Raw genomic sequence first — 12,969 nt, forward strand, 5'->3', positions numbered from 1 at the left:
TTTACCTAAAGAGAACCAAATCCTTCTGGATATTCATGTACCTCAACTACTCCAGCCTGGATTCAGCTGAATTCAGAGCTTGGTTAATTTTTAGTCTTCTCTTTTCAGGACCACACCAAAAAAAGTCTAATCTGATCATTTTTCTATTTAGGATGAATTAATTTGCAAGAGCTCCATTCAGGGTTATTCTATAAACCCTTAGAGGAAGTGCTCAGCTACTTATCAAGACAAGATGTCATCTCTTCACACTTCTTTTTGGCAGAATATTTCCCAGCTGAGCTCTGCTTTTGTGGGCATGCATCTGGGGGAGCTGAAAATTTCCTTTTGTGAGGCAGAACTTGGTGCTGTTCCTCTCTGCCACAACCTGTCCGTATCCAAACCTGGCTCTGGCACAATTTGTTCCAGGTCTACCACAATGACACCACCATTATCCAAGTGCCCTTAATCTAAATGGATTATTTTATTCATTTTATTACAAATGAATAAACTAGTAGGAAACTCAAGCTTAAACAAGAATGAGCTTTAAAAATTTTTTTTCTTATTATTTTTTCTGGACTTCATTTTAACTTCTGTAATTCTGTTTTACATGACTGCATTTTTCAGCAGTGTTCTGAATTGAAAGTGATATGGGTCTCTTCTAGATCGCTGCATCATTTTCAGGAAAAAAAGTTCATTTGCTTTTTATTTTTTTTGTTTTTATTTCCATACAATATTTGTTGTTGCCAAAACAAGTTATTGTGAAAACAGAAGTTACCATTTCCTTCTCTACTTCTCTCTTCCTTTCTTCCTTCAGAACTCAAATCTGGACTCTGAGGAAATTAAATGCTTCTTTGTACTCTATTTTTAGGTGGATGTGTAGCCCATTATAATCTGATCCTATATGATCAGCCCATCTTCTGAGAGACTCTGTTTATTCCAGATGTCAGCTAATATTTTGTCCTGGCTCTTACTTAAGTCTCTGTCATTCTTCCTGTTATAGCAAGCCCAGTCACATATTTAAACACCAAATCTGCTGAGAGGAGCATCTCAGATGCAGTGGGATGTGCTGGCACACTCCAGTTATTTAAACAGAACTGTAAAGGCCTCTTTCCTCTCAAAAACTGTTTAGTGGATCCAAATAATTAGGGACTGTGTTTTTTTGGTTTTTTTTTTTTTTTTTTTTTTTTTGTAGTTTTGTTTTAAATTAAGTAATGGAGAAAGGGACGCTGAAAAAGTCTGCAAATTAAGATGTGATTTCCATAGTCAAGAGAGGGGAGAGAAAGAAGGAATGGACAAAAAAAAATTGAAGAACAGTGCACCAAAGTTTATTCATGAACATTTGCTTAAACAGTGAGAAATGCCTGGATTCCAGGTGTCATTATTACTGGCCCCTTTTCCAGATACCACTCCTAAGAGTCAGAGCTTACTTTTGGGGGCAGGAGAGAAAAAAAAACCCATCTCCTAAGGTTCTATCTGGCAAATAGTTTTATAATCCTGTTCCTGGTGAAACACAGATGGCCTTTCAGCAGCAATCCAGATGCTCCTGCAGGAAGCTCAGGCTCTCTGTGGAGCCATTTGGAGGGTATCCGTGGGTGCTGCTGCCTTGGAACAATGCAGCATTTCTTCTCTGAGAGATGAGCTGAAAAAAGCAGGAATCCATTCCTGTATGGATGGGGAATTAACTTCTGACATGGGAAATAAATTCTGTTCACACCTGGAGCAGTGGTTGGCGCCACCTATGCAAGAGCAGGATGATGCACGTGGATTTTGGGGTATATCCTTTGGTGTTGCAGGCACCCAACAGCCAAAATAATGCATTAAAATGTGGATTTTAGCCTGGTACTGTATCAGTTTGCGCAGAGTATGGAGCAGAATGCTGCACAAAAAGCATCAGTTTATACTAAATACAGTAAGTTACAGCCTATTGAAGAAAGCAGGGCTTAAATTTACAACAAGGATAGCTAAAGGCATCTCTTGGAAAACACATGTAGGAAATATGCCCATTTTGCCCTGGATGCTGAAACACAGAAGGGAGTAAAAGAGCAAAGTAGGCAGATAATAGAATTCAGGATCTTTGCTTCAATGAGACTACTAATAAGCATGAAATTGAACATCTGCTTAAGTGCATGTCTGGGTTATAGCATAAAGATAACTCTCATAATTGTACCCTGATATTTCCATAGCAGAGATTGGACTGGATGATAACCAGCATAATGCAAATATAAATGTTATACTCTGGAAGAAACTGTACAATTATTGTACCTGTGATTGACAGGAATGAAAAAAAAATCAAGGGTCCTGTAGTTTACTTTTTTTGAAGAAAACCCTTTGAAATATATTAAATATTTGGTGGAAATGCTATCATGACCTGAACACTAAAATTATGTCAAAAAAATATTTTCCAGTCCCATAGAGACTTGTGGTGGTGGTTGTTCTCCATTTTTTTTCCATGAAAGAAATCTTATTCTGCCAGTTTAGTGTCCATGCTGTAGAAAATGTCTTCTACAACAAGGGAAAAAATAATAATGATAATATATCCAAATATTGTACAATGATGATTGTTTTTGCAATCATAAATTAAATAAACTTCCCTAAGAAATCTTTCAGATGAGCTAAGATGTCAGGTAAGCTTCTGGTCATATAGGAAAGACCTGAATTGAAAAATCAAAATGTTCTGGCAGAAAGAGACTTTGTTGCTGGGAAAATGAAATGTCAGTGACATGAAGCAAGTCTGTAGGTAGATTTAAATAATTTTTGCCTTAATATACTGGTTTTCTATTAATCTATAGAGATTGTGATGCTTTATAATTTGAATTTCAGGTTCTGAGCTTCACATAAATGAAGTATTCTGTACCTTTTTGAAACAACTTTGCTTGAAATTCCTTAGACTTGGTGACTACACCGAGTAGATAATGCAAGATTGGGTCTTTTATTTGTTTTCTCTCAGTAGAATGCTGCTAAAAAGGGCTGTGTCTGTGTGAGACCTCATTGTCATTCTGCCATGTATTGCTTTGGGGCAGCTGCTCTATTATAAGCCCACATAGTTATGAGTGAGAGACTGCAAATTTATTCTTCTAAGGAAGATGCATTGTTTCTGACAGATACAATTAATAACTCTGGCTTTTGAGATGGGATTTTTTTGTCTGTCTGGTATGGGGGTTGTTTGTGTTTTCTTTTGTTTTAATTGAAAGTTTAAGGTCTATGAAAATATTGTGTATTTTTATAGAAGGATATATGAGTTTTATCATGCAGTAGCCCTCAAACTTCTCAGAATGCTATGGATAAATTTAGGAATGACATTTCAGTTAAGAGAGTTTCTTGTAGTTAGAATATTCAAAACTAATCAAAATTAATCAAAATTAGTGGTTTGGCATTGCTCTTAACAACACACCATCTTCAATATACTTTTCTCCTCTAATTTTTATTTTTTAATGAAATTGTTCTAAGATAGTATTTGATGGCACGGTAATCACTGGACACAATCAAAAGGGAAAGCTACAATGTACAAATTAACATGCTCTGCTTGGGAAAACAATGTCTGCTAAATAACTATCCACAGGACCCAACAGAAGTGAATATTTCATTCACTAAGTGCAGATAGAATATTAGTTTGCACAGAAAAATAACTTAAGCTCTGTTTACCACAGGTCTTGGCTACTAGTACGTGGAAATGAATATTCAAAGTGCTTCCAGGTAAAAAAAAAAAAAAGTAAAAATCACATGCTTGTATTTTAAGGAAAAATTACTTTGAAGACTGAGTTGCCTCGTTTTTTGAGAGAAATAAATTCAAGAAATACAGGGTTAGGATCACCTGAGCTGAGTTTATTGTAGTGTGGAAATAAACTTATATGTTTTAATGCAGTTGTCATCAGATTAATTTCTTTGGCTCTTCTCTGGGTTTTCCTGACCTTCATCCAAAATCCAATTGCTTCTTTATCTCCTTGTGGTGGGACTACCCTCAGGGCATGGAACAAAATGTGTGAAATTGTATCCAGAGAGACTCTTTTCATGGTGACCATCCTCTGTAAACTCAGATTATGATTTTATGATAGCTGTTAAAGGAGGACCCCAGATGCTCTCTGACCCTCTTAGGTGGCTTATGGGGTTTTAATAGGACAGCTGAGAATTAACTCCCCAGCAATCATCACAGGGACATTATGGAGTCAGAATCATGCAGGATTAGACCTTAGGTCACCTCACTATTGGTAATATTTTCCTTTAAGTGTCAGAGAAGTGATGGGAATAACGCTTGGGCATGCTTCAGAGAGAGGCTGCAGCTGTTCTCAGAAAGCTCTTTGTCATCACTGAAATCACCTCCAAAAGCTGAATGCTCCCCCAGGCTGAACCCAGTTCCTCTCAGGACTGTGATTTATCTGGGTTTTATCCAGGTTAAGTCTAATAATTAGCTATGTGTGGTGTATTGGCTCTCTCTGGGCACCAAGTGCCCACCAAAGCCATGCTACCACTTCCCTCTTCAGATGGACAGTGGGAGAAAACATCACAAAATGCTTGTAGGTCATGTATAAGGACCATGAGAGATCCCTCACCAGCTGCCATCATGGGCAAAACAGCCTTGCTTTGGGGAAATGAGTTAATTTTTTATCAATCAAAGCAGAGTAAGGTAATGAGAAACAAAATCTTATAAACCTCTTCACTTCTCCCTCCTTCACTGACTGAGAAGTGAGAAATTTCATTATGAAATCTGGATCTTCTATGTGTTTACCAGATTTGACTTTGCAGCTTTACAAATGGAAGAACATTCAAGTTTTCTCACAGCTGGCTGAAATGCTGCTCCCTAATGCAGCTGAGCAGGTCTGCTTGATCTCTGCTTCTGTCCTGAAGTTACTGAGATTAGCAGTGTTTAGAAGAGATGTATGTTACAAATTTATCTCACTACTGTGACAACAGATTTTTTTGTGGCTTTACAAAGCCAATTAAAGGATTTGCAAGTCTTTTTTGCATTAAAACTTTGCTTTGCCTTGGCTTTCAGCTAGAAAAGCAGAAGGAAACCATGGGGGTTTTCCCATAGCTACTTCTAGATTAGACAGCCATGTAATTCAGTCTCTGTGGTTTACCTTGGAGTGCTCAAATCTCCTAAAAAGTTCCAAAAAGCAGCAGCTTTTCATGGGAAATATTTCAAATCCATACCAGCCCTGTGGTCCAAAATCTTCATTGCATTGCTGGAGAGAAAAAGGGAGAAGGGGATGAAGAAAAATCTTCAGGGCCATTCTGAGTCTTCCTTGAGTAAAGCTCTGACTGCAGCCTGTCCACCTCTAGGGGTTTGTGTTGTGTGGAATAAACATCTCCTAAACCTCAATATTTGCAAAGACCTCATGATCTTACTTGCAATAAATTGCATTCCTCCTTCTTACACTTTCCCTCCCCATTCAGAGTACGAGCTGAAGTCTGGTTAATGTTTAAAATAAATAACACAATTGGGACTACAGGCAGTGTCCTGACACTGTTCAGGTAAAACTGGGTAGTCTGGAGATGGACTGAGGATTTTCTGACATGACTTAAAATATGTAAGAAGGAGAATTCACAATCAGAAAGGCCCTGCTTCCTTTTGTCCCCTTTGGAAAAGGTCATGGATCTCATGATGGCCTAAAAGGCACTAAAATTATTCTATTTAGCAGAAATCCTCTTAAAATGCACCCTAACTCACATTTTCTCCAGTGTATGGAAAAGGGAATAGCATAGACAAAGCATGGCTAACCTTGCCCACATTTGAGCAAAGTGAATTTCTATCTCTCACATTATCAGCCTTCAACAACATCACAATGTATGAAGAGGTTATTAATTTACCTTTTTGAAATGCTTTGTGTTTTCAAAAACTTTTAAAAAGTCTCCTTTATCCACTGTATTATACCACCACCCCCCCACCTTATATATTTTTTCCCAACTAAATTTCTGCATGTGTTCTCAGGTAGAGTGCCTATTTAAATTCCCAGGGAAAATCTGCAGTCTTGTGTTCATGGATGTGTGGAAAGCATACATTTATCACAATCAAAGGAGAGAGGGGAGGATGGGAGGATGTTGTCACTTTATTTTTTCTTCACCATTAACCTCTTAAGTCTTTAGTAAATTGGCTGTCCTTTAATCATGTCCTTAACAACCCCTGATGAGCTACTAATTGTATGTGCACTTGATCACTTGCAAAATCCCCCTGTACTCTTTTAGCTTCCTTTCTCTCAGATTATAACAGCAAGAATTTATCTGGAAATACTTCAATATTTCACTAGTTCTCATTAGGAGTCCAAAGGTCATATCCCCAGACCAATATGAACTTGATTTTTCTATTTAGCCAAGGCAACTTCACTTAACTTAGCACCTGGCCTCCCAAAGATGGCAATTTGTTCCATTTCCTATCTATTCTTTGTGTTCCCAGAAGTTTTTATTTTTAAGATAATAGCTGGCAAAGATTCGTGTTTTTCTTTGGGTCTTCGTATTCTATTTATGGAAATTTTATTTTACTTTTTTTTTTTTTCCACTAAGAAAGAAAAACACCTTATTACTTGCGTCTGGTTTGCCTAACCTTATGGAGATGATGGTAATTCCTCAAAGTTCATGTCAGTAGAAACCACTGCTTAAAACAGCAGCTTTCTGCCTGCTCAGCTTTGTTCCAAAGGCTCAATTTTTTTTAATTGGCAATTTAATAATAGCCAGAAAAAAATTTCTATCAATTTGCATGGCCAACTGTTACCTCCATATTTAATTGCTATCTAATATTTAATCAATTTCTGGTTTTCTCCTTTTACTTCCTCAGGACTAAAATGGAACAAATCCAGTTCATTCCCTCTTTGAGCAGCTCCTGTACTGCATTTTCAGTGCTGTAGAAAACAATGGTTTTATATAATTATTTTTTTATCTTCTGCTTTGCTAAATATATTATTTGACTTTTATCTACAATGAATTTATCCAGACCTTTTTCAGTACAGAAATTTGTAGTATTTGTAAAAACCAGCCTGTGGTGCTGGTAGTTTGTGTTGTTCTGTTTTCTAGATTCTCCTGAAAAATCTACAAAAGAAGCAAAAGGAAAACCATGCTGATTTAGTGAGAGACAGCCAGAAATGGTTTGACATGAAAATTCATTTGATCTACATCAAAACCCTGTCTGGATGAAAAGGACGTACTTTGTACCCCACTGAAAGTAAGTTCCTTGTAGGATGTATTATTGCCTGCTGTGCCCATCAAATTGAATTAACACTCAGTGATCTGGTGAAAAATGGGGCCTGGATCAATTGTTTTGAGGCTGGCTGAAGGAAAGTGATGTGCATTCCACCCACCTCCCAAAAAATCAATGACACGTAGCTGACTGTGCATGTGTGTTGTCATCAAAGCAGCTCAAATTCAGATTTGTGTTTGGTGTGCACAGAGGAATCAGCACCTACAGGACAATAACAGCTATTTTTAGCCAAGATTAGATGGTTCCATACCTGCTTCAGCCATGCAATCAGATCACCTGCTGCACAGTGTCCTCTGGAAAATAAATTCATAAATTATTGTTAAATATTTTGTAATTAGGAGTTTGTGTGAGTGATGTTCCATGAGTTTTGGCAGGAAGCTCATTCTCACAAGTACCATTTGTCATACTCCAAGCTGTAAAATAGTCTTGAAACCTCTCAAGAAATGAAAAAGGGGGAAATGAAGCAAAAACACAAGACACAATTTGCAAAGAAATAGCAAATGCTTAAAAATTGAAAGTCAGATCTATCCATAACCTCAATGAAACTCTGAAACTATGACAACATTATTTAACATTTCAGCCTCAAAACCTGCTGGAAAAAACTCAAACCATCCCATCATCCTATATATGAGAAAGGCTTTCTTCAAAATCTCTGCATAAACAAGGTATTTACCATAATTTAGAGAGACAGAAAAGTATTCCAGAAAAATGGGTTCCTCTTAAATTAGGCTGGGAATTTCCAAATTTTTTAATCTTCCTTTAAGCAACGGGAATTAATGTTCTCTACCTGCATCAGGAAAGTTTTCTTGTGTGTTCTTTCTTGAGTTTTCTCTGCAAGGTCTTGTACAAAGACATCATTTTGATATAGAGTTGTACAATTACATTTAAGGGGTAAGCGTTCAAAAATTTTATACTATAGAAATAGTATAAATATATAATAGATATTATATAATATATAAAGCTCTGGAGCAGACCTGCCATATTTTTTAAAGGTGTAGGAGTTACTGCAGATCAGATTGGTTTTGTAGGAGGAATAATGTCTTATTAGCCAATTAAACAAATGACTGATATTGAGTACACAAGGTACAAGCTCTCCTTTTTCACTGATGAGGGAAATACTTTATCACCCAATTGATTGGGACTGAATGGATGAGTTTGTGCATTGAGCAACTGCAATAAGAAGGAAAGATGATTACACCACTTGAACCAGGCTCCATTTGCAAAAATCAATTCTACCACGAGGAAAAAAATATTTGTTGTTTTTTATCCTGGTGAAGGATTGATACTTAATATTGCAGAAAGCACCCAGCCCCTGGCTGGCACTCAGAAAATATGCTACATTTGCTTCAGCTGTTGTGCCATTCCAATATTGCATGTAAACAGAAAGAAATTATGCACATTAATTTCTTAGAGGTGAGAAATTATAACACAGGGTGATGATTACTCTGCTAATGTGTATTTATTTATTAGACATGTCAGAACGTACTTGTAAGTGATATCAGCAGGTAAAAATATTTTGTGTACCTCAAATCCAAGGCTGCTAAACCAGGCAGTGCATCTCCCTGTTTAAGCTGGTTTTAGAGTCTACTACAAGAAAATTTTCCTCAGTTATACAACCTGTGGGCACAAATGGTAGCCTTGCTTGCTAAGATTTCAGAGATTTCTCTGTTCTAGTGTTACACTCACTTTCAGTATTTTATCCTGCAGTAAATGCAAGGTAACTTAAATATATTTTTGTTACAGTTAAGGGGTAGGGTGTTAAAATATACTTCTAGCATGATGATTGAAAATTCAGTTAATTAGGGGAGTCTGAACTCCTGTGCTTTAAAACCACTTGTTACTGACTAAAGTGTAATCAAATCAAAATTTTCAAGCCTCTCCATGCTATTAAGTGACCAAACACTGCAGAGAATGCAGGACCCCTCCCTGTGCTTTTGCTCATTCACCTCTCAGATAACAAGAAGAGTCATCACACCTTTCCAGGCTCTTCAAAACAAGCAAACAGATCCCTCTCAGGCAGAAAACACACAGAACATTTTCCCTTTCTGGCTGAGCACTGAGCAGTGTCTTCTTCACAGACACCTTGAAACAGAAGGGGAGTTTCTGGTGTGTTAAAAGGCAGTAGAAGAGGCAGACCCAGCTTAGGACTGGTTCAACTTATTCCCTTTCAAATAGTTTTGATCCACCTCTGACCTCACCCCTGCACACAGGAGTGTGGATATCTCTGAACTCTCCTCCTCCAGATGTAACAACCAGCCTGGTTTTTCCTTCCCCCCAAAATAAAACCCAGCCTGTTCTCCTAAGTACCAGCAGAAATAACGGTCCCTTCTTCCACCTCTGGAGCTTAGAGCAACAAATAGGAGAGACAGAAAACCAAGAAAGGTCAGGAATACCTGAGGTGAGAAGATTTTTTTTTTTTTATTTCTTACAGGGAAAAGCAGTGTTTTTCTATTTTCAGTTAGATGTATTTATTGTGAAGCACTTTAATAGTTATGTGTGCTTAGTGTATTTGAACTGGAAACTGCTATTATACTTGGCCATAATATAAAAGTAAATTCTAACTTTTTTTTAATTCAGTAAAGCAGCTTGAGTTATTAATATTGGTCTTTACGGACCCCAGCAGAGGTGTGGAAATCTCATTAGGAATGTAAATGTCAGGTAAGACACTTAAAAACCTCATTATGGAGAAGAACCCAAGTACCAAAAGTGACATAAATTACTGCCCAACCTGAATATTGCAGAAGAGCAATCCTGCAGAGCTCTGTTATGGGGTTTGATTGGAAGGACAATTACTACCAGCTTTATCTTGATATAATGAAGATGAAATGTACATTTAACTAGATTTGTGCTTGAACTGACTGACTAAAATGAAAGTAAGGTAGAGAAACGTAATAAGTCTCTTTAAATATTGAATAAATCTCTTAGGGCAATAAAATACTTTTGTAGGAGTTTTGTGTACTTTAATGGTTTATCTGTTCATAGTAATGCTTCAGATTGACATGTGGTAGAAAAATGACATAGATATGTCTATTTCAAATCTGAAATTTAGCATTACTCAGCAATAGCTCCTTTCCTAATATAAAGTTAGGTATTTTCTGTTGGTCTCTATATTTTTGGTTATCCAACACTTCCCTTGGATAGAGAAGATGGGCTCTGCCTGGCAAGAGCATGAGCCATTATCAGGTGAGAGTCACAATGTCTTTTCACTGTGCAGAGGGTTGGGCTGGGTCCATCACACATCTTTAAGTGATTTCAAAGCCAAATGGGAAGAAATAAATGTTGGTGTTGGATGATGAACACTCATGGCCTGCTGCTGTAGTGATGAATCTTGGATGGTTTGGCAGGAGGAAAGATAAAATTAGGAATTCACAGGGGGTATGAGTTCAACAAAACTGCTTTTGGTTGCTCTGTACCTTTCAGCTGTGTGCTTGCTCTGTCTTTCTCTCTTTTCACACCTTTCCCCATTACCAAGGAACCTCTGGAGTACAGAAGGATTGGCTCTTTGCTTTGATGTAAACAAAATTAGGCAGGCCTGCTTGTGGATGATCAGTTTTGATTATTTTGATTTCTCTTTATTTAAAACACCCCCAGAAGTCTGATCATGTCAGAGGCCAATCAGAACACGGGGGTTTATTTACTCCACCATATCAAGATTAGCCACAAAGTGATAAAGAAGAACCTACCCAGGTTCAAGATTTCTGCCTAACAGAGACATAAATATCCAGGAAGCATCCTTGCACCTTCAGCAGCTGAGCTGTTCTGTACAACCAAAGGCATGCATTTATTTTCTTTGTTTTTAACTCAGTGACAGAAAATCTGTCCAAACAAGACATAGTAAGTATGTTTGGGAGAGTTTATGGGGGTTTTTTGAGTTTGTTTCTTTTAGTATCTATGTGTTGTTGGTTTATGTGGGGTATTTTTAGGAAAGAAAGCAGAACCAACAGGAGATGTAAGTAATGAAGGTACTGGGTTGAGTTTTTTATACCCATAAAGCATAAATTACTCTGGATTTAGCTTTAAATATTCACTGGATTTGCTCATTCACTGCTGTCCATAAAAACCCATCGCATTGTTTAGCACAATTAGGCTTGATTGTTTAAACAGTCTGGACTGAAATAGCATTAATTAGCTATGTCATGCTATTATTCACTGTCCATAAACTTGCTGTTACCATTCAGATCATGCTTGGATTTACTGGCAGAGCAGAACCTGGAAAAACATAACAGACAGTAGACTTTATAAAGCTGTTTTATTTTTTGCTGATTCAGTTTTCTGAGGGAGGACATAGTGCAACGTTAGGAAAAGATCTTTAAATTTAAAATTGAGAGAGAGATGGAGATGGGACCTAGTTTTATTTCTTTTTGCTAACATATAGCTTCATAATCAGGAAGCCTTTCTATTTTTCCTTTTTTAGTAGTCCGTATTAAAATTTCAAACTTGAATTTCTGCGTGCACAGAGTTGGTCTTTGCCTTTTCCAAAGATCCCATAACAGCAATTCACAGGCAAAAGACTTACCTTCCTTCTCACAGATGTTTTACTCTGCCTTGCTTTTACATTCGCTTTTCCTTTTTAGCACTTACAATGAGCACATATACTCAGGCAACACAAAATATCTTAAATAAAGATTTGACCAGTTCATTGAAAGCAACACAAAGTCAAACACAGAGGAAGAAGTGTGCCATGCTGTGATTCAAGTCACTTTAGAAAAACCAAAGACGAACAAAAATGCAAACATTTATGTTTATTTACACAAACAGGTGTCTGTGTACAGTATGTTGGTTTTCTTAAACATTTAAATAAAAGGTAGTTTTCTAGTTGTAAACCCCAGGAATTATCAGATCCTTACCCTCATCTAATGGCAATATCTCTTTTAATGCTTGGATGGAGCACCAGCTCGCTCCTTTGGTGTGAGCAATTACTGTCATAAGCCATAAATCTGCCTCAAGAAGTGACAGTTTAAGCTCAGGATTCTTAATGCTGGCTCTTTTATAATAATGGTTGCTTAACATAACACTTGGAGCATTACCCATGTGGATCAAAAAGAGGGTTTTGAGTGAAAAAAAATTGTTCTGTCTTCCAGATGAGACTTTAGCATTATGCTGCATATAAACTGCAGTTATTCCACTCAATACTGAAACTTCTACTGAGCTCATATCAAGACTTCATTTAAAGACACCAAGAAGACAAGAAAGAAGGTATGTTTGTAGTTTAGGGCAGTCTTCTCTTCTCTCAAAATGTTTTTATATATAAAGAAACCAAACAGTGGAGAGGCATAACTGTTAACAGCAAACTCTTCCTTTAAGAAATGAGCCTTCTGTATTTGCTGGGAAAGTTTTCTTGTCTTGATACATTTAAAGAATACATTAATTTCTGCTGGATTTCTCTAGTATTTCTGAAAAAAAAATCAGAGGAGGCCAGTTAAAAAGCAGGCATAATTGAGAAACTTCATCAGTCCTTATGTAGATGATACAGTGAGGGCAGACAGAGTGTTTATTGCTTTGGTTTTTCATCAGGACTCTGGGACATGCAGATTTTTGTATAACTGTCATTATTGAATCCTGTGGAAATTTCCAGCTGACATAGTCCTCAAATTCTAGCCCCAGTTTTTTTTTTTTTTTTACTTTCTGATCAGCTTGGCAACCTTCACTGTCCTTCCCTAATCACAAAGGAGAAATATTGGCCTCTTGAGCCGCCGATGGAATTAATGCCTGATGATTTCACGATTAATGTAATCTTTATGCAGCAATTTCCACTGTTGTCCAATATCCACGATGAATCTCTTCACAGCAGCCATGAAATATGT

This window comes from Anomalospiza imberbis, chromosome 2 (genome assembly GCF_031753505.1).
Source record: "Anomalospiza imberbis isolate Cuckoo-Finch-1a 21T00152 chromosome 2, ASM3175350v1, whole genome shotgun sequence".
In the NCBI taxonomy this organism is placed as follows: domain Eukaryota; kingdom Metazoa; phylum Chordata; class Aves; order Passeriformes; family Viduidae; genus Anomalospiza; species Anomalospiza imberbis.